This window comes from Triticum aestivum, chromosome 5A, assembly GCF_018294505.1.
Source record: "Triticum aestivum cultivar Chinese Spring chromosome 5A, IWGSC CS RefSeq v2.1, whole genome shotgun sequence".
Lineage (NCBI taxonomy): Eukaryota > Viridiplantae > Streptophyta > Magnoliopsida > Poales > Poaceae > Triticum > Triticum aestivum.
In genome coordinates this window covers 554,929,983-554,956,327 of record NC_057806.1, presented here as the reverse complement: position 1 = coordinate 554,956,327, position 26,345 = coordinate 554,929,983, and the positions used below count along the sequence as shown (strand labels likewise).

At 45.0% G+C, this 26,345-nt stretch overlaps 1 pseudogene; it reads left to right on the top strand.

Moving 5' to 3' along the window:
* The window catches only part of LOC123101546 (putative G-type lectin S-receptor-like serine/threonine-protein kinase At1g61610), a 34,730-nt pseudogene extending 19,474 nt beyond the window's left edge, over positions 1 to 15,256 (top strand).
* Positions 15,257 to 26,345: the final 11,089 nt, after the last annotated feature.

Genomic DNA, 26,345 nt, shown 5'->3' with positions numbered 1-26,345 from the left:
CAGTCATGAGACTTTAGGTTCTGAAACTTTTTCTCTGGCATATTTATTATTCCCTTTATATTCGACGAGAAGCCAGTCGTGACCTTCATACTGAGCAGGCATTCAAAGAAGATTTCTTTCTCTTCTTTCGTAAGAGCGTAGCTGGCAGGACCTTTATACTGCTTCGGAGGCATGCCGTCTTTTTCGTGCAAACGTTGCAGGTCCTCTCGTGCCTCAGGTGTATCTTTTGTCTTCCCATACACGCCCAAGAAGCCTAGCAGGTTCACGCAAAGGTTCTTCGTCACGTGCATCACGTCGATTGAGGAGCGGACCTCTAGGTCTTTCCAGTAGGGTAGGTCCCAAAATATAGATTTCTTCTTCCACATGGGTGCGTGTCCCTCAGCGTCATTCGGAACAGCTAGTCCACCGGGACCCTTTCCAAAGATTACGTAGTGTAAATCATTGACCATAGCAAGCACGTGATCACCGGTGCGCATGGCGGGCTTCTTCCGGTGATCTGCCTCGCCTTTGAAATGCTTGCCTTTCTTTCGACATTGATGGTTGGTCGGAAGAAATCGACGATGGCCCAGGTACACATTCTTCCTGCATTTGTCCAGGTATATACTTTCAGTGTCATCTAAACAGTGCGTGCATGCGTGGTATCCTTTGTTTGTCTGTCCTGAAAGGTTACTGAGAGCGGGCCAATCGTTGATGGTCACGAACAGCAACGCCTTAAGGTTAAATTCCTCCTGTCTGTGCTCATCCCACGTACGTACACCGTTTCCATTCCACAGCTGTAAAAGTTCTTCAACTAATGGCCTTAGGTACACATCAATTTCGTTGCCGGGTTGCTTAGGGCCTTGGATGAGAACTGGCATCATAATGAACTTCCGCTTCATGCACATCCAAGGAGGAAGGTTATACATACATAGAGTCACGGGCCAGGTGCTGTGATTGCTGCTCTGCTCCCCGAAAGGATTAATGCCATCCGCGCTTAAAGCAAACCATACATTCCTTGGGTCCTTTGCAAACTCATCCCAGTACTTTCTCTCGATTTTTCTCCACTGCGACCCGTCAGCGGGTGCTCTCAACTTCCCATCTTTCTTTCGGTTCTCACTGTGCCATCGCATCAACTTGGCATGCTCTTCGTTTCTGAACAGACGTTTCAACCGTGGTATTATAGGAGCATACCACATCACCTTCGCAGGAACCCTCTTCCTGAGGGGCTCGCCGTCAACATCACCAGGGTCATCTCGTCTGATCTTATACCGCAACGCACCGCATACCGGGCATGCGTTCAGATCCTTGTATGCACCGCGGTAGAGGATGCAGTCATTAGGGCATGCATGTATCTTCTCCACCTCCAATCCTAGAGGGCATACGACCTTCTTTGCTGCGTATGTACTGTCGGGCAATTCGTTATCCTTTGGAAGCTTCTTCTTCAATATTTTCAGTAGCTTCTCAAATCCTTTGTCAGCCACAGCATTCTCTGCCTTCCACTGCAGCAATTCCAGTACGGTACCGAGCTTTGTGTTGCCATCTTCGCAATTGGGGTATAACCCTTTTTTGTGATCCTCTAACATGCGATCGAACTTCAGCTTCTCCTTTTGACTAATGCATTGCGTCCTTGCATCGACAATGACCCGGCGGAGATCATCATCATCGGGCACATCGTCTGGTTCCTCTTGATCTTCAGCAGCTTCACCCGTGGCAGCATCATTGGGCACATCGTCTGGTTCCTCTTGATCTTCACCAGCTCCCCCCGTTGCAGCATCACCGTATTCAGGGGGCACATAGTTGTCATCGTACTCTTCTTCTTCGCCGTCTTCCATCATAACCCCTATTTCTCCGTGCCTCGTCCAAACATTATAGTGTGGCATGAAACCCTTGTAAAGCAGGTGGGAGTGAAGGATTTTCCGGTTAGAGTAAGACCTCGTATTCCCACATTCAGTGCATGGACAACACATAAAACCATTCTGCTTGTTTGCCTCAGCCGCATCGAGAAACTCATGCACGCCCTTAATGTACTCGCGGGTGTGTCTGTCACCGTACATCCATTGCCGGTTCATCTGCGTGCATTATATATAATTAAGTGTCCAAATTAATAGAAGTTCATCATCACATTAAAACCAAAGTGCATACATAGTTCTCATCTAACAACATATAGCTCTCCAGAGCATCTAATTAATTAAACCATACATTGAAACTATGTAAAACATTTCAATGCGAAAACAAATGCGATCATAATCGCAACCAAGGTAACAATTGATCCAACGGCATAATGATACCAAGCCTCGGTATGAATGGCATATTTTCTAATCTTTCTAATCTTCAAGCGCATTGCATCCATCTTGATCTTGTGATCATCGACGACATCCGCAACATGCAACTCCAATATCATCTTCTCCTCCTCAATTTTTTTTATTTTTTCCTTCAACAAATTGTTTTCTTCTTCAACTAAATTTAACCTCTCGACAATAGGGTCGGTTGGCATTTCCGATTCACATACATCCTAGATAAATAAAATCTATGTCACGTTGGTCGGCATAATTTTCATAAACAATAAATGAACCAATAGTTATAAAGATAATATACATACCAAATCCGAATCATAGACAGGACGAGGGCCGACGGGGGCGGATACCAAAACCATCGCACTATATAAGATGCAATAATAAATGTAAGAAAATGATACAAGTATCTATCTAAACATACAAGTAAGAATATTTTTCCTTTCAGAAAGAAGATAAGAACAAGAGGCTCACCACGGTGGTGTCGGTGATGAGATCGGCGCGGGTGATCGACGGCGGTGAAGACGGGGACGGGGCGTGACGGACCGCTAAATCTAGACAAATCTCGAGGAAAATGGAGCTTGGAGGTCGAGCTTCGAGAGGAGAAAGCTTAAGTAGTGTGGCTCGGGCATTCCATCGAACACCTCATGTGCATAGGAGGTGAGCTAGAGCACCACAAAGCCCTCTCCCCCTCGGCCAGAAAAAACAGAGCACTGTGCTCTGCTCTTGCGCGAGGGGGTATATATAGGCACCTCATTGGTCCCGGTTGGTGGCATGAACCGGGACTAAAGGGGAGCCTTTGGTCCCGGTTCAAGCCACCAACCGGGACCAATGGTTGTGGGCCAGGAGCGAGGCCCATTGGTCCCGGTTCGTCCCACCAACCGGGACCAAAAGGTCCAGACGAACCGGGACCAATGGCCCACGTGGCCCGGCCGGCCCCCTGGGCTCACGAACCGGGACCAATGCCCACATTGGTCCCGGTTCTACACTGAACCGGGACTAATGGGCTGAGCCAGCCTGGACCATAGCCCTGTTTTCTACTAGTGGCAATGGTCACGGTTGGTGCCACGAACCGTGACCAATGCCCCCTTTAGTCCCGGTTGGTGCCACCAACCGGGACCAAAGGCCTGTGCTGCCCCGAACCCAAATATTTAGTCCCACCTCGCTAGTTGAGAGGGAGGCGCACATGTTTATAAGGTGCGGTGCGCCTTCCCTCTCGAGCTCCTCTCTAAAGCAGGCTTTCGGGCCTAACACTATAATCTGTGCATGTGGGCCTACTGGGCCTCCCACGGGTCTGAATCCTGGCCTATGGTAGGGTTTCTAGTCGTATTCAGGCCGTGGGGGCCCAGTAGGTGACATTTTTTTGTTTTTTTGTTTTTTTGTTTCTACTTAGAACTAAATACTTATAGTTTTGTAGTGATTTCTTTTTTATTTTAGGTCACAAAAATTATAAACTTTCTGTTAGTGCCATTAGTTTTAAAATTTGAATAGTTTAAATTTGATTTTTTAAAAATTTGTGTGAATCACTAGTTTATGAATAACTTTACTATAAAAATTGATTTTTGAGTCAATCTTTTTCCTGCTATTTAATATTATTGTGTTTTATCATTGTACTCAATTTGGTAATTTTAGTTAGTCGTATCAAATATTATAGGGGTGAGCACTATTTTTTCCAGTTTTTTTGTTTTGTTTTCTGCATTATTTATTTCCTTTTGTTTTTTGCTTTATTTTTTAATTCTTTTTGCCTTTAGTTTTAGAAAAATTATAAACTTTCTGTTAGTGCCATTAGTTTTCAAATTTGAAAACACTTTTTTCGTTTTTTTGTTTTCTTTGTTGCTTTATTTATTTTATTTTATTTATACTTACAACAAAATACTTATTTTTGCTATTTTTATTTTTGTTCCAGTTTTTTTGTTTTGTTTTATGTATTATTTATTTTCTTTTGTTTTTTGCTTTATTTTTTAATTCTTTTTGCTTTTAGGTCAGCAAAATTATAAACTTTCTGTTAGTGTCATTAGTTTTAGAAAAAATATAAACTTTCTTTTCGTGCCATTAATTTTCAAATTTGAATAGTTAAAATTTGAACATAGATGCACCTATAGAGAAAATTCGACCTAAATTCATAGTTTTCAAATGAACTCTAAAAAAAGTTGGCATAGCATACTCGTCTGTTACAAATTTGGCATGGTATCATCATAATAGTTGCGGGAGAAAGTCTTCACTTTTTCTTCGCTTGTGTCATTTTCTTATTGCGCCGTAACCATGGATAATCTTCATTGTTTATCAGGATGCTTGGGTCAGCCTTGATATTGAAGGGAGGAATTTCATGAAACTTTTCGTAATCTTCAGACATGTCTGTCTTGCCGTCCACTCCCAGGATGTCCCTTTTTCCTGAAAGAACTATGTGGCGCTTTGGCTCATCGTATGATGTATTCGCTTCCTTATCTTTTCTTTTTCTCGGTTTGGTAGACATGTCCTTCACATAGATAACCTGTGCCACATCATTGGCTAGGACGAACGGTTCGTCAGTGTACCCAAGATTTTTCAGATCCACTGTTGTCATTCCGTACTGTGGGTCTACTTGTACCCCGCCGCCTAACAGATTGACCCATTTGCACTTAAACAAAGGGACCTTAAAATTAGGTCCGTAGTCAAGTTCCCATATGTCCACTATGTAACCATAATATGTGTCCTTTCCGCTCTTGGTTGCTGCATCAAAGCGGACACCGCTGTTTTGGTTGGTGCTCTTTTGATCTTGGGCGATCGTGTAAAATGTATTCCCATTTATCTCGTATCCTTTGTAAGTCAATACAGTCAAAGATGGTCCCCTGGACAACAAGTACAACTCATCACAAACAGTGTTGTCATCTCTGAGACGTGTTTCCAACCAACTGCTGAAAGTCCTGATGTGTTCACATGTAATCCAGTCGTCGCACTGCTCCGGGTGTTTGGAGCGCAGACTATTCTTGTGTTCATCGACATACAGGGTCACCAAGGTAGAGTTCTATAGAACTGTGTAGTGTGCTTGAGACCAAGAATATCCATCCCTGCATATTATTGAGTCTCTTCCAAGAGTACCTTTTCCAGTCAATCTCCCCTCATACCGCGATTTAGGGAGACCTATCTTGTTAAGGCCAGGAATGAAGTCAATACAAAACCCGATAACATCCTCTGTTTGATGGCCCATGGAGATGCTTCCTTCTGGCCTAGCACGATTACGGACATATTTCTTTAGGACTCCCATGAACCTCTCAAAGGGGAACATATTGTGTAGAAATACGGGCCCCAGGATGACAATCTCGTCGACTAGATGAACTAGGACGCGCGTCATGATATTGAAGAAGGATGGTGGGAACACCAGCTCGAAACTGACAAGACATTGCGCCACATCACTCCTTAGCCTTGGTACGATTTCTGGATCGATCACCTTCTGAGAGATTGCATTGAGGAATGCACATAGCTTCACAATGGCTAATCGGACGTTTTCCGATAGAAGCCCCCTCAATGCAACCGGAAGCAGTTGCGTCATAATCACGTGGCAGTCATGAGACTTTAGGTTATGAAACTTTTTCTCTGGCATATTTATTATTCCCTTTATATTCGACGAGAAGCCAGTCGTGACCTTCATACTGAGCAGGCATTCAAAGAAGAATTATTTCTCTTCTTTCGTAAGAGCGTAGCTGGCAGGACCTTTATACTGCTTCGGAGGCATGCCGTCTTTTTCGTGCAAACGTTGCATGTCCTCCCGTGCCTCAGGTGTATCTTTTGTCTTCCCATACATGCCCAAGAAGCCTAGCAGGTTCACGCAAAGGTTCTTCGTCACGTGCATCACGCCGATTGAGGAGCGGACCTCTAGGTCTTTCCAGTAGGGTAGGTCCCAAAATATAGATTTCTTCTTCCACATGGGTGCGTGTCCCTCAGCGTCATTTGGAACAACTAGTCCACCGGGACCCTTTCCAAAGATTACGTAGTGTAAATCATTGACCATAGCAAGCACGTGATCACCGGTGCGCATGGCGGACTTCTTCCGGTGATCTGCCTCGCCTTTGAAATGCTTGCCTTTCTTTCGACATTGATGGTTGGTCGGAAGAAATTGACGATGGCCCAGGTACACATTCTTCCTGCATTTGTCCAGGTACATACTTTCAGTGTCATCTAAACAGTGCGTGCATGAGTGGTATCCTTTGTTTGTCTATCCTGAAAGGTTACTGAGAGCGGGCCAATCGTTGATGGTCACGAACAGCAACGCCTTAAGGTTAAATTCCTCCTGTCTGTGCTCATCCCACGTACGTGCACCATTTTCATTCCACAGCTGTAAAAGTTCTTCAACTAATGGCCTTAGATACACATCAATTTTGTTGCCGGGTTGCTTACGGCCTTGGATGAGAACTGGCATCATAATGAACTTCCGCTTCATGCACATCCAAGGAGGAAGGTTATACATACATAGAGTCACGGGCCAGGTGTTGTGATTGCTGCTCTGCTCCCCGAAAGGATTAATGCCATCCGCGCTTAAAGCAAACCATACATTCCTTGGGTCCTTTGCAAACTCATCCCAGTACTTTCTCTCGATTTTTCTCCACTGCGACCCGTCAGCGGGTGCTCTCAACTTCCCATCTTTCTTTCGGTTCTCACTGTGCCATTGCATCAACTTGGCATGCTCTTCGTTTTTGAACAGACGTTTCAACCGTGGTATTATAGGAGCATAGCACATCACCTTCGCAGGAACCCTCTTCCTGGGGGGCTCGACGTGAACATCACCAAGGTCATCTCGTCTGATCTTATACCGCAATGCACCGCATACCGGGCATGCGTTTAGATCCTTGTATGCACCGCGGTAGAGGATGCGGTCATTAGGGCATGCATGTATCTTCTCCACCTCCAATCCTAGAGGGCATACGACCTTCTTTGCTGCGTATGTACTGTCGGGCAATTCTTTATCCTTTGGAAGCTTCTTCTTCAATATTTTCAGTAGCTTCTCAAATCCTTTGTCAGCCACAGCATTCTCTGCCTTCCACTGCAGCAACTCCAGTACGGTACCGAGCTTTGTGTTGCCATCTTCGCAATTGGGGTATAACCCTTTTTTGTGATCCTCTAACATGCGATCGAACTTCAGCTTCTCCTTTTGACTAATGCATTGCATCCTTGCATCGACAATGACCCGACGGAGATCATCATCATCGGGCACATCGTCTGGTTCCTCTTGATCTTCAGCAGCTTCACCCGTTGCAGCATCATTGGGCACATCGTCTGATTCCTCTTGATCTTCATCAGCTCCCCCCGTTGCAGCATCACCGTATTAAGGGGGCACATAGTTGTCATCGTAGTCTTCTTCTTCGCCGTGTTCCATCATAACCCCTATTTCTCCGTGTCTCGTCCAAACATTATAGTGTGGCATGAAACCCTTGTAAAGCAGGTGGGAGTGAAGGATTTTCCGGTTAGCGTAAGACCTCGTATTCCCACATTCAGTGCATGGACAACACATAAAACCATTCTGCTTGTTTGCCTCAGCCGCATCGAGAAACTCATGCACGCCCTTAATGTACTCGCGGATGTGTCTGTCACCGTACATCCATTGCCGATTCATCTGCGTGCATTATATATAATTAAGTGTCCAAATTAATAGAAGTTCATCATCACATTAAAACCAAAGTGCATACATAGTTCTCATCTAACAACATATAGCTCTCCAGAGCATCTAATTAATTAAACCATACATTGAAACTATGTAAAACATTTCAATGCGAAAACAAATGCGATCATAATTGCAACCAAGGTAACAATTGATCCAACGGCATAATGATACCAAGCCTTGGTATGAATGGCATATTTTCTAATCTTTCCAATCTTCAAGCGCATTGCATCCATCTTGATCTTGTGATCATCGATGTCATCCGCAACATGCAACTCCAATATCATCTTCTCCTCCTCAATTTTTTTTATTTTTTCCTTCAATAAATTGTTTTCTTCTTCAACTAAATTTAACCTCTTGACAATAGGGTCGGTTGGCATTTCCGATTCACATACATCCTAGATAAATAAAATCTATGTCACGTTGGTCGGGATAATTTTCATAAACAATAAATGAACCAATAGTTATAAAGATAATATACATACCACATCCGAATCATAGACAGGACGAGGGCCGACGGAGGCGGATACCAAAACCATCGCACTATATAAGATGCAATAATAAATGTAAGAAAATGATATAAGTATCTATCTAAACATACAAGTAAGAATATTTTTCCTTTCAGAAAGAAGATAAGAACAAGAGGCTCACCACGGTGGTGTCGGTGATGAGATCGGCGCGGGTGATCGACGGCGGTGAAGACGGGGACGGGGCGTGACGGACCGCTAAATCTAGACAAATCTCGAGGAAAATGGAGGTTGGAGGTCGAGCTTCGAGAGGAGAAAGCTTAAGTAGTGTGGCTCGGGCATTCCATCGAACACCTCATGTGCATAGGAGGTGAGCTAGAGCACCACAAAGCCCTCTCCCCCTCGGCCAGAAAAAACAGAGCACTGTGCTCTGCTCTTGCGCGAGGGGGTATATATAGGCACCTCATTGGTCACGGTTGGTGACATGAGCCGGGACTAAAGGGGAGCCTTTGGACCCGGTTCAAGCCACCAACCGGGACCAATGGTGGTGGGCTAGGAGCGAGGCCCATTGGTCCCGGTTCATCCCACCAACCGGGACCAAAAGGTCCAGATGAACCGGGACCAATGGCCCACGTGGCCCGGCCGGCCCCCTGGGCTCACGAACCGGGACCAATGCCCATATTGGTCCCGGTTCTAGACTGAACCGGGACTAATGGGCTGACCCGGCCTGGACCAAAGCCCTGTTTTCTACTAGTGCTCCTCCAAATTGCAGCTCAGTCAAATGATCTATGTGAGCCCAGGTTCAATTTATATTTTATTGTCAGATTGGCACATTGCAAAGCAACTGTTATCCAGATCCCTCCTATTACCCTCAAACTTTTTGGGCACTCTTTCATACCCAAATCATTACCACATGAAAATATTCAGCTCCATTTTCCTGGTAAATTTTTCTCAGGAAATTTCCAAAGTTTCTATCTCGAGAGAAGCTTTGTGAAGTAAGTACTAGCTAGGCTTCTCCAAATGATCTTAAAATTTACCAGGGCATGACCATACCTGTGTTACTTACCTACACGAAATTTGAGCTCATTTCATTTAACCAAATTCTCTTGCTAATTTTCCCGAGTTTCTGTCCAGGGAATAGCATTGTGAAGGAAGTACCACTTTAGCATGTCCAAATGGTATCAATTTTCTACAGTGCTTTCCTATGCTCAAATAACCACCCCCACCAAATTTCAGCTCAATCCATTCATTATTTTGAGCCCAGCTTCAATATTCATATTTCTATCCAGTGTGGTACTTTGCAAAGCAAGTACCACCTAGGATCCTCCTTTTGAGCTAAATTTTTTTGAAGACAGTCTTCTTAGTAGATGATCATCCTCAGCCAAAACTCACGCCCATTGGCCACGTGCATTTCCTGTATCGCTAATCAAACACTTGGCCGCTAATTCATGATTGAGCATAGTTCGGCCAGGAGATGGCTGAGCTGGAGGTACTGTCGTTGTTTATATTTTCAGTGTTCTTGATCTGATCCGATGCGCTAGGCGTTCCTGGAAAGTGTTGGAGATGACTGATCTCATACTATCTCTGTAACTTAATAGTGTAAGACAGGTTTCTTTGACACTGAGGGAGTATTGTCTTTGTACTTGTATATCCATCAGCTGTTACTGTGCCTTTGTGGCGCAGTCTGAATCTCTGTAGACCGATCATATCTGAAGCATGAGCCAAGCACAACATGTCTACAGTTTCAGAACGGAAAACCAATCATGCTACAAGTATTAAGCAACTCCATTGCAGTGTAATTTGTTCAGAATGGAGATAATAACTTTGGTTGGTTCGCATCATACCTTATAGCCATATATATATAAAGCTTCCATTTAACGTCCAAAGAATGCATACCTGATTTGAGTTAGACTCTAGTCTTGACTATTTTATGTAGGTGGCAACTGACAAGTTGAGTTTCAGTCTAGCTCATCTGAAGTTTCTCTGTATGCGCAAGCTGGAGGAGCTTGAGAAGGGCGTGGAGCCTGCATGGGAGCGCTTGGTCCACCCGCTCGAGCGCATCGTCCATAGGATGAACGTCATTGACCACATCAAGGCCGTCAAGGACTCGCCCGACCTCCGTGCCACCGTCGAGGATGTCCATGTAGTCTCTTCTTCTGTCACGCCGCCTGTGATCTGGATGAACGAAGCCGTTGATTGGTTAGCGCATCATCAGATGATGATGTTGTCTCTGTATTTCTTCTTACTCCATGAATTAATCCTGATGAATGCTGCTTGTTTTGCACAGGCTAACAAGGACAGTGACGAGGTCTACGCACAGATGACTCTGCAACCAGTAAACTCTGTAAGTACTATCGAAAACGGAGCTTGGTGAAGATATTCAGAACATGCCGAACTGTATTTTCTCTACAGTGTTGACTGAAAGTGTAAAACTGTCACAACCGAATAGTGAAACTCAGCGCACTCCAAGTCTGCAACCGCCTAAACCGACGCTCTCTATGGTCTGCCATTATTTTACTCGGACGGATCTAGATTCTAGTACAGTCCACCCTGCTGCTCTTGTTGTCACACCACGCGCTCTTATCCTGGCGTACTACTAGCTAGAGAGCACTATCGCTCCTCTTCTTGCATGCAACATAATCTGAAATTCTTTCAGTTCCACTGTGCGTAAACACTATAGTGTACAACTATCAACTTGTTTCACTATTCAGTTTGTCACCCATTCAGCTTACTTACTGGGGCATCTTTCTTGTAAGAGTTTACTTGATAATACAATATGTTAGAAGAAACTACCATGTCTCTGGAGTGGATCATCAATCACTCTTTAGACACTTGCAACTCAGTTTCTTTCATATATGTTCTGTTGCCTTTCTTTAGGTTGAGCTACTGCCCTGTTAATTGCTTTAACAAACATTATCATTTGCCAGTTTGATCTGTGTTGGGAACTATGACCAGTAAGTTTTGTTTGCCAATTAGCTTTCTGTGTGCATGCTCTTAATCCCCATAGCACTAAGATAGGACCTTACTGAGCCTCACATTACTAATTTATGTATCAAACATTATTATTTCTGTCCTCAACAAGTCGCGGTGCTATGTTCTCTTTTTTGTTCAGTTAGCTCTGTCAAATATAATCAACCTGCCTATGTTCCATTTTGCTATTTGTACTTAGGTAGAAAAAGCTAAAATTTGTACATGTGACTAACTCTCCCGTGTAACTGCCTATGTCAAATATAATCATCAAGCTCTTCACACCGTTTGCCCTTGAATAACTCGTGCTTGACTCTGGCTTATGCAAAATCTCAAAATCTCGATTAATTTGTTTGTTGTGTTTGTTTGTGTGCATGTTCGAGCGGCTACTGTGTCTCGGAAGTTGCTTAAAGCTGGAGGAGTGGATGCATGCAGAGGTGGATAGAACGACAACTTCAGAGTAGAAGTTTGATAATCTCTAGAGTCAAGAGGTAAAGGTTTATTTTGTGTGTGTTTATACAATTAGGTTCTGGTTCTTACTGTTCTTGTTCTGGTATGTGAGGTGAACAAAAGTCAAAAGTCATGCATTTGACCAGATTTATCTTGTTCTTGTTCTGGTCGATCGTGAGGAGGTTCTTACTGTTCGCTGACTCTGTTCTGTTTTCGTGGTGATATAACCTGGTTATGAGGAAAATGCCTCACCGGAATGTCGATGGAACTGACGGGAGGTGGATCCCTGCTCACCGACGCCAACCTCATCCATATCATCATCGACGCCATCATTAACTAGTACTAGCCTATCTATTCCCTTCCCTCCCTCCATGAAATAGATGTTGTCAGCTGAAGGGATGAGAGTGGCAGTAGGACAGTGTTTTTCTTCATGCGCTGTGGTGGGATTATTGCACTATTTGCTTGTTGCTGTGCCATTGTACCTACAGGTTATTTGTATTGTTGATCCTGACCATGAGCTTGAATGGTCTAGTAGTAGAAGAGCATCAATTTAATTTGTAGCAGTCATGTCACACATTTTTTTCCTATGTCATGGTACAATTATGATTGGAATGGTAGCCACTTAACATTTTAGAATGTACTGATAATTTGGGTTGATTACTGGTTTGTATCAGGGGTACAAGTTTGTTACTTTCTATCTAGGTTTATTGGTTTCTATCTAGGTTTACCTGTTGTTGTTTACCGTCAGGTATCTTAGTCTTGATATAACTCTACAGTTTACTTGAATCTGTACTTCTTTTCAAAAGTATATGCCAAAGTGTGTGTGTGTGTGTGTTGAGCAAATCTGTAGTAATTACGGAGTACACTATTTGCTTTCTTTTAGTGGCTATTTTCTGCTTATTTCTCTTTTGACATATAGTTTGTTCTCTTTGAATGTGCAGATAGTATGCTGTGCTGGTGATGTTTTTTCGTTGTTGGGGTCATTTGAACCTGGATGTCATGTGTTGTGTGATCTGAGCCATATGGCATATTGTAAACATTTTATTGCTGTTATTATGTATGATGTCATGAAGATGTACGTTTGGAATGCTGCTTTGACAGCAAAATTGTATTCCTGTGTACATCCTGCTTTGACAGCAAAATTATAAAAATTTCTCAACAATATATATGGGTTAAATATATGTTTTCCAATTTTCAATGCTTAAAGTTGTACTGCACATTAAAGGCTACATCCTAACTGAAGATGTTGTTGTGGAATTGTTTTTTTTTTTTAAATAACGAAAATAATAATAATTCTGCATAAGTTATAAAAAACAAAATGAAAAGGCAAACAAAAAAGAAATTTACTAGAAAAAGTAAAGGGCCCAAAAAAGAAAATGGTTGTAAAATTGGTCTTGGCCCATTTAGTTGACCATGAAAAAGACATAAATTTGTTGAATTAGTGGGCTCGGCCCATGTAAAACCTCCAATTGGACCGGGCTGATTCTTATGAATGACCTTTTCATTTGGTCGCAATTTTGCCATGTCAGCTTGCCACGTCGGATCCGACGTGGCCTGGGCAGACAGCGAGTGACAAAACATAAGGTCATTGGTTCAACGACCTTTTGTTTTGGTCGTAAACGTTTACGACCTTATCCCGAAGAAGGTCATTAATTTCAGTTTACGACCGCCAACTTTTGACTATCTGTTTTTGGTCAAAAAAAAAGGTCGCAAATAAAAAACAATGACCTTTCAGTGACCAATAGTGATGGCCGCAAGTTGACATATTTCTTGTAGTGTATGCTTATTGGAAGGGAAATGACTACTACATTGTGGAAGCAGGCAAGAACAAAAATTGGATAAAGCACAAGAATATACTCCCTCCGTCCGGAAATACTTGTCGAAGAAATGTGTAAAAATGAATGTATCTAGAACTAAAATGTGTCTAGATACATCCATTTCTCCGACAAGTATTTCCGGACGGAGGGAGTAAGATTGGATGGTCTAAGTACCTCCGAAGAACATGGCGGAGAAGGCCCTCCTCATGATCAACATTTTAGATTCGTAAGATTAGAAGAAATTGTTCTTGCGACCCACAGTTTCTCTGAAGCATGTAAGATTGGACATGGAGGATTTGGCAAAGTTTACAAGGTAGCTTGTTCAATATGTAGTGCGTGTTCTTCTTTCTAAATTGGGAGACTGGCTTATTCACATGTAAAACTCTACTCTATGTTCACCTAGGGACTATTAGGTGCTCAAGAAGTCGCAATCAAAAGGCTAAGTAGAGATTCTCAACAAGGAACAACAGAATTCAAGAACAAAGTAGTTCTAATTGCAAAATTGCAACATAGAAACTTGGTTCGACTTCTTGGGTGTTGTGTTGAAGGAGATGAAAAGCTCTTGATATACGAGTATCTTCCTAACAAGAGCTTAGATGATACCCTTTTTGGTACATATTCTAATAACAAGCCATAATTTCCTAAGATAACCCAAAAGTTACAATTTTCTTATATTTGTTTCTTTGTAGATGACTCAAGAAAATTGTTGTTGGATTGGGCAACACGGTTCAATATAATCAAAGGGGTTGCAAGGGGGCTTCTATATCTTCATGAAGACTCAAGGTTCACCATAATTCATAGGGATCTAAAAGCTGAAAATATTTTGCTAGATGCATATATGAAACCCAAGATAGCAGATTTTGGTATGGCGAGGATCATTAGTGATAACCAGCAAGATGCAAACACCCAACGCGTAGTTGGAACATAGTAAGTATTAATTGCGAAAACTCATATTAGTAAGTTCAATTCTTGTTAGATAAATTGAAACAATTTTAGTGTGATCATGCAGTGGCTACATGGCTCCTGAGTATGCAATGGAAGGTTTCTTCTCTACCAAGTCCGATGTCTATAGCTTTGGCGTGTTACTACTGGAGGTTGTAACTGATATAAGGAGAAACTGCAATAGTCAAACCATGGGATTCCCTAGCCTCACTGTATATGTGAGTACGCACAAGATTTCTATCAAGTTTCATTTCTAAAAATAGATCAAAGTTTGAAGTAATTTTTTGTTTGAGAGATAAAATTAGTAATGATATGGTGTTCTTTCTTGTTTTAGTCATGGAATATGTGGAACGAAGAGAAGACCGAGGAACTGCTCCCGCACCGCGCGCCTGTGCGTAGAGCGAGCTCTCCTAGCAAGACCCCGTCGTCCCCGCCCAGCTCGGCCTCGACATCCATCTCGCCAACTACTAGAGCATGGTGAACGGTGGCGGGAACAGTCCTCTTGTGCCCCCTCGTGTGGCGTGGTGGAAACAAGACATCACGCGGCACAGCTGCAACTCGATCGAAAGAAACTGGGATGTCTGAGTTCCGTTCTTCCCCAAGATTTGCAGATATACTGCAATTCTATCGCATTCGCAATGATAAAATTACCTAAATTTCTAGGGATACAGAATTGATTCTGTTGGGAACTGCCACTCTTTTAGCACCTAATTGTGCATCGCTGAGCTATCTTTTTTTCACTCTTAGGGCATCTCCATTATGAACTCTCAAACCGTCCGCACACGATTCGGACCACGCGGCCTATATCGGTCCGCTCGGCGGTCCGGACGCATTTTTCTCGTAAACAATAGATAAACAAGGAGGGTTTGCGGGCGTTCGGACCGCTGCCACGTCCGCTTCTGACTGCCCTAGCCCACCAAATAACCCTCCTACCCCCTTCCTCGCCCGTGCGAAACAGTCATCGCCGCTCCAGACCATCAGTGCCGAATTCATACCCGGCCAGAGCGGATGCGACCTCTCACTGTTGCTGACAGTAAAGTGGTGCGCCATGCCGAGAAATCGCTGCCTCTGCCGCTTCCTAGTGCACGCGACTGCTCGACACCACAGCGGTCCGTGGCCCTACATTTATGATACTCGGTTGCCGAGGAACCTACTCTGACGCCACCCGTCCATCTGTCTGCCGCCCACCATTGCCATCCGGCCGCTATATAAACTTCTTCCCTAGCCATAGTCGCAGTCGTTCTCCTCCAGTCTCTTTCTCCTCTCTGCACAATGCCCACTACAGCCTCCTCATGCTCCAAAGCCCTTTGGGACAGCCTCTTGTCTGACGAGAAGAAGATGGCTGCAATTGCTGCCGACTGCCAGGACGGCAGACAGACAGAGGTCGATGAAGTCCCAACGGAGGACGATGTTGAAGATGAGCCGATGCCACCCTCCACGCTAGTGCATGCCGGCAGCACCATCATCGGCGAGGCCTGTGCCCACTATATGAACATGCTGCGAGAGGCCAAGTTCCACGATGCGTAGGCCGACCAAACCTACTTCCTCCAGCTCCTCGACGAGCACCGGCAGGCGGAGGAGCAACTCGCCGCTGGCATGACCATTGCGCCGGACGCGCACGTGGCAGAGCAGGCGAGACTGCTCAACTCCTACCACTCTACTTGTGACATCCGCCGTGAGGCCCTTCATGGCCTGTTCGGCCGCCTTGTGAAGCTCGACCAGTTGCTTCTGCTGGTCGCTCAGGGGCACGGGGTGTCCGGCCTCAGCATACTGAAACCAGAACACCTTCTCTGTCGAGCTGCCCTCCTCGGCTCGATAGAATGCGGCGGCATCGGACACACTCCGAGAAAGATCTGCGAACACTCCTGGAGAGCTCCAGATTCGGGTAAGTAACAAGTAACTCACGTTTATGTGTTTGCTTTGCATAAAGAATGCCTTACCCGCCGCTATCTTCTTCACCACATGCAACTCCTGGAGGGTCTTCTGGAATTCGGGCTTGGCACACTAGGCATTTTCAATAGCCACTGCGAGCTCGGACGCTCGCGTCTTTGAATCAAGCTCCAAACTCTCATGTTTTTCCATGAGAGCCTGGAGCTCTTGCCGTACCTTGCCAACTTCGGCCTCATACTTCTCCCGCTCGGTGCGCTTCGTGGCCGCCCTCTTCTCGGCCTCGACCAGCGCTTGCTTAAGGGTCGCCACCTCAGACGTGGCCCCTACAATAGCCACGGTAATCCTGTTATTTTTTGCAATTGCACATTTTTATATATATTTAAAAACAAGGTATTTCTTACCTTCATTGTCCTCGAGTTGCTTCTTGGCACGCCCCAGCTCTTGCTCGGACTGCTCGAGGTTCTGCTTTAGCGTGTCCACTTCCGCAGTCAGTGCGGCGGACGCAAGCAGAGAAGCCTGCATACGCATATTGACTCATTTTTGTTAGACTCCTGCGAATTTTATTTGATCCTCTATTCGGCTTTTCTTCTCGAACGCCAAACAGAGCATCAGGGGTTACTGTCTATGTGGTAATATTATTTACACATTCTTTACTTACCTCAAAGCCTGTTAGAAGGCTAGTACAAGCTTCAGTCAGTCTGCTCTTGGCGGACTGAACCCTCTGGACCACCACACTCATAATGGTGCGGTGCTCCTCGTCGATGGAGGCGCCTTGAAGCGCCTCCAACAGATTGTCCGGCGCCTCCGGTTGGACGGGGGTCACCGGCACGATGGGCTTGCTCCTCTTGGAAGGAGATCCCCCGCCGGACTCTGGAACCTTTGAAGGTTCCGGAGCGGTGTCCGGCCTAGAGCCAGACTTGGAGCCCTGGGGGGGTTTCACCCCCTTTACTACTGGAGTCCGGGAGGTCGCCTTGCGGCGCCTCCAGGACCACCTCCTCCCGGCTTGGAACCTGTTGGGACAACACTTCGGTGTCGTCCGTAGGGCGGGGGGAGGAAGCCGTCGGAAGCGAGTTCACATCCGACGAGTCTAGTGAGCCGCTCGACGACGCGTCGAGCCGGTCTTTGGGTGGGCTGCATAAACATATTCGACGTAAGGAAAAGTTGTGCAATAAACGAATACTATGAATTACTCTGGTATCCGGATACTTACGATTTTGCCAGGGGCTTGGCCCTGGGCAGCCACTCCTCTCCGCCGACGTCGGCGTCGGTGGAGTAGTCCGGAGGAAGGGTTTTCCCCTTCTTGGACCCTCCGGCCTCCCCAGAGAGGGCGGCCTTCCTTTTCTTCTCTCCTCCCGCTGGAGGGGGAGAGGTCTCTTCTTCTTCCTCCTCGTCTTCACGGGAGGAATGCGCCTCGGAACCGTCGGATGATGGATCCGACACCTCCAGGCGTCGGGCACTCTTTCGAGTCCCCGTGGCCTTTTTCGCGGCCTTCTTCTCCGACACCACATAGGGTGCCAGAACCAGCAGCTTCGCCAAGCGAGCATCCGCTGGGCCTTCGGGCAAAGGAGCCGGACAGTTGATCTGTCCGGACGTCACCTGCCAATCCCGTCAAAGGTAAGGGAGCTTAGATCCCGCATGGAGTCAAACTATGAAAAACGGATACCCTGTAAAAGGAAAAAACAGCTTACTGCATGAGCGTGACGCTGCGTATTGAATCTGCGATCCTCGGTAGCGGATGCGGGGGCCTCGGCGCCCTTGAAAAGCACCTTCCAGGCATCTACGTACATCATGTTGAAGAGCCTGCTCAGAGTTTGGTGTCGCGCCGGGTCGAACTCCCACAGGTTGAAAGCCCTTTGTTGACACGGGAGGATTAGGCGGATGAGCATAACCTGGACTACGTTGACAAGTTTGAGCTTCTTGTCCACACCAGGGTTTGGATGCATGTTTGGAGTCCGGTCAGCTCTCCTTTCTTACCCCACGACAGGCTCGTCTCCTTCCAGGAGGTGAGCCGCATAGTGGGTCCAGATCGAAACACAGGGGGTGCGACCCATTCGGCATCGCGCGGCTCGGTGATGTAAAACCACCCCGATTGCCACCCCTTCAAGGTCTCCACAAAGGAGCCCTCGAGCCATAGGACTTTGGCCATCTTGCCCACCATGGCGCCTCCGCACTCCGCCTGGTTGCCGCGCACCACCTTCGGCTTGACATTGAAAGTCTTGAGCCATAGGCCGAAATGGGGGCGGATGCGGAGGAAAGCCTCGCACACGACGATAAACGCCGAGATGTTGAGGACAAAGTTCGGGGCCAGATCGTGGAAATCTAGGCCATAGTAGAACATGAGCCCCCAGACAAATGGGTGAAGAGGGAAGCCCAGTCCACGAAGGAAATGGGGGAGGAACACCACCCTCTCATGGGGCCTAGGGGTGAGGATGAGCTGACCCTTTTCGGGAAGCCGGTACGCGATGTCGTTAGACAGGTATCCGGCCTTCCTCAGCTTTTTGATGTGTCCCTCCGTGACGGATGAGACCATCCACTTGCCTCCCGCTCCGGACATGGCTGGAGAAGGTTGAGGTGGGGAGTGCGGACTTGGGCGCTGGAGCTCGAGTGCGCGAGTGCTCGAGGGCGCGGGAGGAAGAAGGCGTAGGTGAAAAGGTGGATCCCTATCCCCTTATATGGGTGGACGCAACTACATGTCCCCACCAGCCTGGTAAAACTCGCTTATCTCCAAGCACCGTAATTAATGGCGCGGTTGGGTTACCCACGCCCGTATTGATGAGAATCCCGGAATAAGGGGACACGATCTCTGCTTTAACAAGACGTGCCAAGGAAACCGCCTCGCATGACGCGCTGAGGTGGGATAATGAAACGACTCGGATAAAGGCTTGGCCGTGGTTTGTCACATTACGGAATACGTCAGCAGATTAGATTTGTGTAAATATTATTCTCTCTACGGCAATATGTGGAAACTTATTTTACAGAGCCGGACACTATCTTTGTGTTCAAAATCTTCTATGAAGTACTTGGAGGAGGAACCCGCCTTGCAATGCCAAAGACAATCTGCGTGCCGGACTCGTCGTCATTGAAGCCAGGTTCAGGGGCTACTGAGGGAGTCCTGGATTAGGGGGTGTCCGGATGGCCGGACTATACCTTCAGCCGGACTCCTGGACTATGAAGATACAAGATTGAAGACTTCGTCCCGTGTCCGGGAGGGACTTTCCTTGGCATGAAAGGCAAGCTTGGCGATATGGATATGCGAAAAAGGGCCTTCAGTCCCGGTTCATAAGGGCCTTTAGTCCCGGTTCTGGAACTGGGACTAAAGGGTCGGTACTAATGCCTCTCCCTTTAGTCCCGGTTCAATCCAGAACCGGGACTAAAGGGCGCGGCCACATGGAGCTCCACCTTTAGTCCCGGTTGGTAACACCAACCGGGACTAAAGGAAATTTATGATTTTTTTTGAAATGTTTTTGAATTTTTTTTATTTTCAAAATTTTGAATTATTTTAACCTCTAGTCTGTAATCACCACCCCTCATCACTTCTCAATTTATCGTCTAATCACCCCTCACCATTCCAAATCATCTAACTTCCCGAACAGTCACCCATCCTCTCACTCCCCCAGCCTAAGCACGCTTAACTTCCGGGTTCTATTCTCCCTCGCTCCAAATCTGCACTTATTGTTTTCCTGACAATACTAAGATGTTAATCCTATTAACCTTCAGGAATTTTGCTTGAGCATGAAGTGACACATCTCATAGTTTTATTTTGAAACTATTGTTTTAAAAAACAATAATTATTTAGTAACACTAATATTTCTTGAATAATTAGTTTGACCACAGTTTGAATTTTTTTCGATTTTTTTCACTCTCGATCTTAAAAGCCCCGTAACTTTTTACTATTAGGTTTTTGAGGATTTTTAAAATGTTTAACGGGGTTCCCCTTGTTAAATTCGGATGTAACTTTTCGAGTAGATGATTTTTCATATAAAAAACTTTTTCATCCCAGTTAGTATGCAAAAGTTATGCCCATTTTTACAAATTTCAGAGAGATTTTGCAAATAAAGTCATTATGTTTCATGGCTTGAGGATCTTGATGCTGTCAAGACAAATTTCTTTCCTGCACTTAGAAATGTTAGTACACAAAACATGCGACCAATAGTGTTCATACTGAACTACGGTCACATATATTTAGGAAAGATGGTAAGATTTCTACAAATGCTCTCCCTCACCAACAGCTCAAAAACTTTTTCATATAAATGTGGATGTAACTTTTCGAGTAGATGATTTTTCATATAAAAAACTTTTTCATCCGAGTTAGTATGCAAAAGTCATGCCCATTTTTACAAATTTTAGAGAGATTTTGCAAATAAAGTCAAAATTCACATTTGCAAATTTTCCCAACAACTAGACCACATATCACATGGGAAACTTATTTTCTTTTATTTTTTGACATTTCCATCATTTTCTTTTATTTTTTTAAAAATTGAAAAGGCGATCCACAGGGGGGGAGGGGGTAGAGTTTGAAAATGGGACCTTCAGTACCGGTTCGTGGCATGAAGCGGTACTAAAGGTCTCAACCCCATTAGTTCGTGCCTCAAACCGAGACTAAAGGTCTAATCTTTAGTCCCGGTTTGAGGCACGAACCGGGACCAACGGTTGTGGGCCAGGAGCGAGGCCCATTGGTCCCGGTTCATCCCACCAACCGGGACCACAAGGTCCAGATGAACCGGGACCAATGGCCCACGTGGCCCGGCCGGCCCCCTGGGCTCACGAAACGGGACCAATGCCCCCATTGGTCCCGGTTCTGGACTGAACCGGGACTAATGGGCTGACCCGGCCTGGACCAAAGCTCTGTTTTCTACTAGTGAGATCTCCTACCATTGTAGCCGACTCTATGTAACCCTAACCCTATCCAGTGTCTATATAAACTGGAGGGTTTTAGTCCGTAGGACAACATACACAACAACAATCATACCATAGGCTAGCTTCTAGGGTTTAGCCTCTCCGATCTCATGGTATATCTACTCTTGTACTACACATATCATCAATATTAATCAAGTAGGACGTACGGTTTTACCTCCATCGAGAGGGCCCGAACCTGGGTAAAACTTCGTGTCCCTTGCCTCCTGTTACCATCCGGCCTAGACGCACAGTTCGGGACCCCCTACCCGAGATCCACCGGTTTTGACACCGACAGCCGCCTCCCGCATTCATGTCCGTGGACTAGTCCGCCGATCCGCGGACAGATTCTGTAGTAAATTTGCGGGCCAGTGTTAAAGATGCCTTTAATCACTGCCTAATAGCTGTAACTTGTGAGATCATCGTGCTCTTGGAGAAACAAAATGGCATGCATCAGTTGGTTAGAAGTCGTTATATTCCGATGGCTTTATTCTCTTTCGTGGGAGGCAGTGATAGGCTGCTAGCCACATCACTTTGCAAAACAAAGTTTCATTTATGATTTTTTTTATCTATTCATCATTAATTATAATAATATAGTAAACACTAATAATAATGCAGGCCCTGAAGGGCCATCAGACTCACAGGGCAGCGCGCCCTAGTTAGGCCGAGAAGCCTCCTATATAGAGAAGCTCGAAGGAGCAGCTCCTGCTGGGCTTATAAAACCAGTGCGGCTGCCCCTTAGTACCGGCCGGTGGCTCCAACCGGTACTAAAGACCCCTCCTATATATATGGCACTTACGAAAAAATCAGTTTCATCGACCACCACTTCTTCTTGATCCAACTTCTTCGCTGCGCCCGTCGCCCATCACGCGTCGACCCCGCCGCCCGTCGTCGCCGTCACCGCCATCGCCCCCGCCACCCGTCGTCGTCGTCACTGCCGTCGTCCCCGCCACCCGTCGTCGCCGTCGCCCCCGCCGCGCCCGTCGCCGCCGCCTCTCGCCTGCCGCCCGTCCCCGTCGTCGCCCGCCGCCGCCCATACGCCGCCGCCCCCCGCTCGTAGACACACACACACACATTGTTTTTACTTATTTTCTATTTTCTGTTGTTTAGATTAATATTATATAAATTACGTACATAATAATGTTAGAATGTTAATGTTAGATGAATTATATGGAAAAGATGTTAAATATTAATGTCAAATATATTTTACATGAATTAGAACAAGTTGAACTAGTTGAATTAGTATAGCTAGATATTAATTAGGTATATATATAAGATTTGAACTAGTTGAATTAATATAACTAGTTTATTTCTAGTACGAAACTTAATAGAACAAGTTTATTTTTAGTTGAACTAGTTAGTTGAATTAGTTCAATTAATTAGGTATATTTTTCGTAAATGCTTAGTTAAATTAGTTTAATTAATTAGTGGAACTAGATGAATTAACAGAATTAGTTGAATTAATAGAACTAATAAGTGTTTAATGTTTCACCTATGAACATAGGAATGTCGTCTGATGACGAACACGGTTTCATTATGTGCGAATACTGCGAAGACCAGCGCGGCCTGTGCGGCAGAAATTTTCTAGTTGATGGTAGACGCTTCAGCATCAAGCTGGATGAGAACTTCGAAATGGATACAGTAAGTCACAACGACAAGTCTTTTTCGTAATTAAGCATGACTTATGCTTCATTTGCTTCAACTTTTAATTTTAATTTTTCACTATTCTACTAGCGTATCCCCTACCATGCAAGAATTTTTGTCTTGGATAAGATAGGTTTCAGTCCTAACGAAACTATGGAGGTAAAAAGAATTTACTTGAAGACCGAGCATGGTTATACCTTCAACGTCAAATTATACAATGCAGACAGATACACCTATTTTGAAAGCAAAACTTGGCAAGCAGTATGCAAGGCTTATGCATTTGAGTCTGATATGGTTATCACCTTTGATATTCGTCCGGAAGATGATATTGAAGGTAATAGAGACATCTGGGTGCAGACGGCTCCAGTTCTACCATTATGTGAGTTTCTCAACCATATTTATGTCTTCGATATGACATTATTTGAACCAGTTGAATAATTAATAGATCTCAATTTATATTGAAAGCTTACTTGCAATCAAGCAAACATGTCCGGCGCTTGGTAGACAGGACCGTCCACTGTCCCGGGGCTGAACTAAACTGCGAGGAGACAAGTCATTATGTTTCATGGCTTGAGGATCTTGATGCTATCAAGACAAATTTCTTTCCTGCACTTAGAAATGTTAGTACTCAAAACGTGTGACCAATAGTGTTCGTACTGAACTACGGTCACATATATCTAGGAAAGATGGTAAGATTTCTACAAATGCTCTCCCTCACCAACAGCTCAAAAACTTTTTCATATAAATTCGGATGTAACTTTTCGAGTAGATGATTTTTCATATAAAAAACTTTTTCATCCGAGTTAGTATGCAAAAGTTATGCCCATTTTTACAAATTTCAGAGAGATTTTGCAAATAAAGTCATTATGTTTCATGGCTTGAGGATCTTGATGCTGTCAAGACAAATTTCTTTCCTGCACTTAGAAATGTTAGTACTCAAAACGTGCGACCAATAGTGTTCATACTGAACTACGGTCACATATATTTGGGAAAGATGGTAAGATTTCTACAAATGCTCTCCCTCACCAACAGCTCAAAAACTTTTTCATATAAATTCGGATGTAACTTTTTGAGTAGATGATTTTTCATACAAAAAACTTTTTCATCCGAGTTAGTATGCAAAAGTCATGCCCATTTTTACAAATTTCAGAGAGATTTTGCAAATAAAGTCAAAATTCACATTTGCAAATTTTCCCAACAACTAGACCACATATCACATGGGAAACTTATTTTCTTTTATTTTTTTGACATTTCCATCATTTTCTTTTATATTTTCAAAAATTGAAAAGGCGATCCACAGGGGGGGGTAGAGTTTGAAAATGGGACCTTTAGTACCGGTTCGTGGCATGAAGCGGGACTAAAGGTCTCAACCCCATTAGTTCGTGCCTCAAACCGGGACTAAAGGTCTAATCTTTAGTCCCGGTTTGAGGCACGAACCGGGACCAACGGTTGTGGGCCAGGAGCGAGGCCCATTGGTCCCGGTTCATCCCACCAACCGGGACCACAAGGTCCAGATGAACCGGGACCAATGGCCCACGTGGCCCGGCCGGCCCCCGGGCTCACGAAACGGGACCAATGCCCCCATTGGTCCCGGTTCTAGACTGAACCGGGACTAATGGGCTGACCCGGCCTGGACCAAAGCTCTATTTTCTACTAGTGAGATCTCCTACCATTGTAGCCGACTCTATGTAACCCTAACCCTATCCGGTGTCTATATAAACCGGAGGGTTTAGTCCGTAGGACAACATACACAACAACAATCATACCATATGCTAGCTTCTAGGGTTTAGCCTCTCCGATCTCATGGTATATCTACTCTTGTACTACACATATCATCAATATTAATCAAGCAGGATGTACGGTTTTACCTCCATCGAGAGGGCCCGAATCTGGGTAAAACTTCGTGTCCTTTGCCTCCTGTTACCATCCGGCCTAGACGTACAGTTCGGGACCCCCTACCCGAGATCCGCCGGTTTTGACACCGATAGCCGCCTCCCACATTCATGTCCGTGGACTAGTCCACCGATCCGCGGACAGATTCTGGAGTAAATTTGCGGGCCAGTGTTAAAGATGCCTTTAATAACTGCCTAATAGCTGTAACTTGTGAGATCATCGTGCTCTTGGAGAAACAAAATGGCATGCATCAGTTGGTTAGAAGTCGTTATATTCCGATGGCTTTATTCTCTTTCGTGGGAGGCAATGATAGGCTGCTAGCCACGTCACTTTGCAAAACAAAGTTTCATTTATGATTTTTTTTATCTATTCATCATTAATTATAATAATATAGTAAGCACTAATAATAATGCAGGCCCTGAAGGGCCATCAGACTAACAGGGCAGCGCGCCCTAGTTAGGCCCAGAAACCTGCTATATAGAGAAGCTCGAAGGAGCAGCTCCGGTTGGGTTTATAAAACCAGTGCGGCTGCCCTTTAGTACCGGTCGGTGGCTCCAACCGGTACTAAAGACCCCTCCTATATATATGGCACTTACAAAAAAATCAGTTTCATCGACCACCACTTCTTCTCGATCCAACTTCTTCGTTGCGCCCGTCGCCCATCGCGCGCCGCCCCCGCCGCCCGTCGTCGCCGTTACCGCCGTCGCCCCCGCCACCCGTCGTCGTCGTCACCGCCGTCGCCCCCGCCACCCGTCGTCGCCGTCACCGCCGTCGCCCCCGCCGCGCCCGTCGCGGCCGCCTCTCGCATGCCGCCCGTCCCCGTCGTCGCCCGCCACCGCCCGTTCGCCGCCGCCCGCCGCTCGTAGACACACACACACACACACACACACACACACACATTGTTTTTACTTATTTTCTATTTTCTGTTGTTTAGATTAATATTAGATATATTACGTACATAATAATGTTAGAATGTTAATGTTAGATGAATTATATGGAAAAGATGTTAAATATTAATGTCAAATATATTTTACATGAATTAGAACAAGTTGAACTAGTTGAATTAGTGTAGCTAGATATTAATTAGGTATATATATGAGATTTGAACTAGTTGAATTAATATAACTAGTTTATTTCTAGTATGAAAATTAATAGAACAAGTTTATTTTTAGTTGAACTAGTTAGTTGAATTAGTTCAATTAATTAGGTATATTTTTCGTAAATGCTTAGTTGAATTAGTTCAATTAATTAGTTGAACTAGATGAATTAACAGAATTAGTTGAATTAATAGAACTAATAAGTGTTTAATGTTTCACCTATGAACATATGAATGTCGTCTGACGACGAACACGATTTCATTATGTGCGAATACTGCGAAGACCAGCGCGGCCTATGTGGCAGAAATTTTCTAGTTGGTGGTAGACGCTTCAGCATCAAGTTGGATGAGAACTTCGAAGTGGATACAGTAAGTCACAACGAC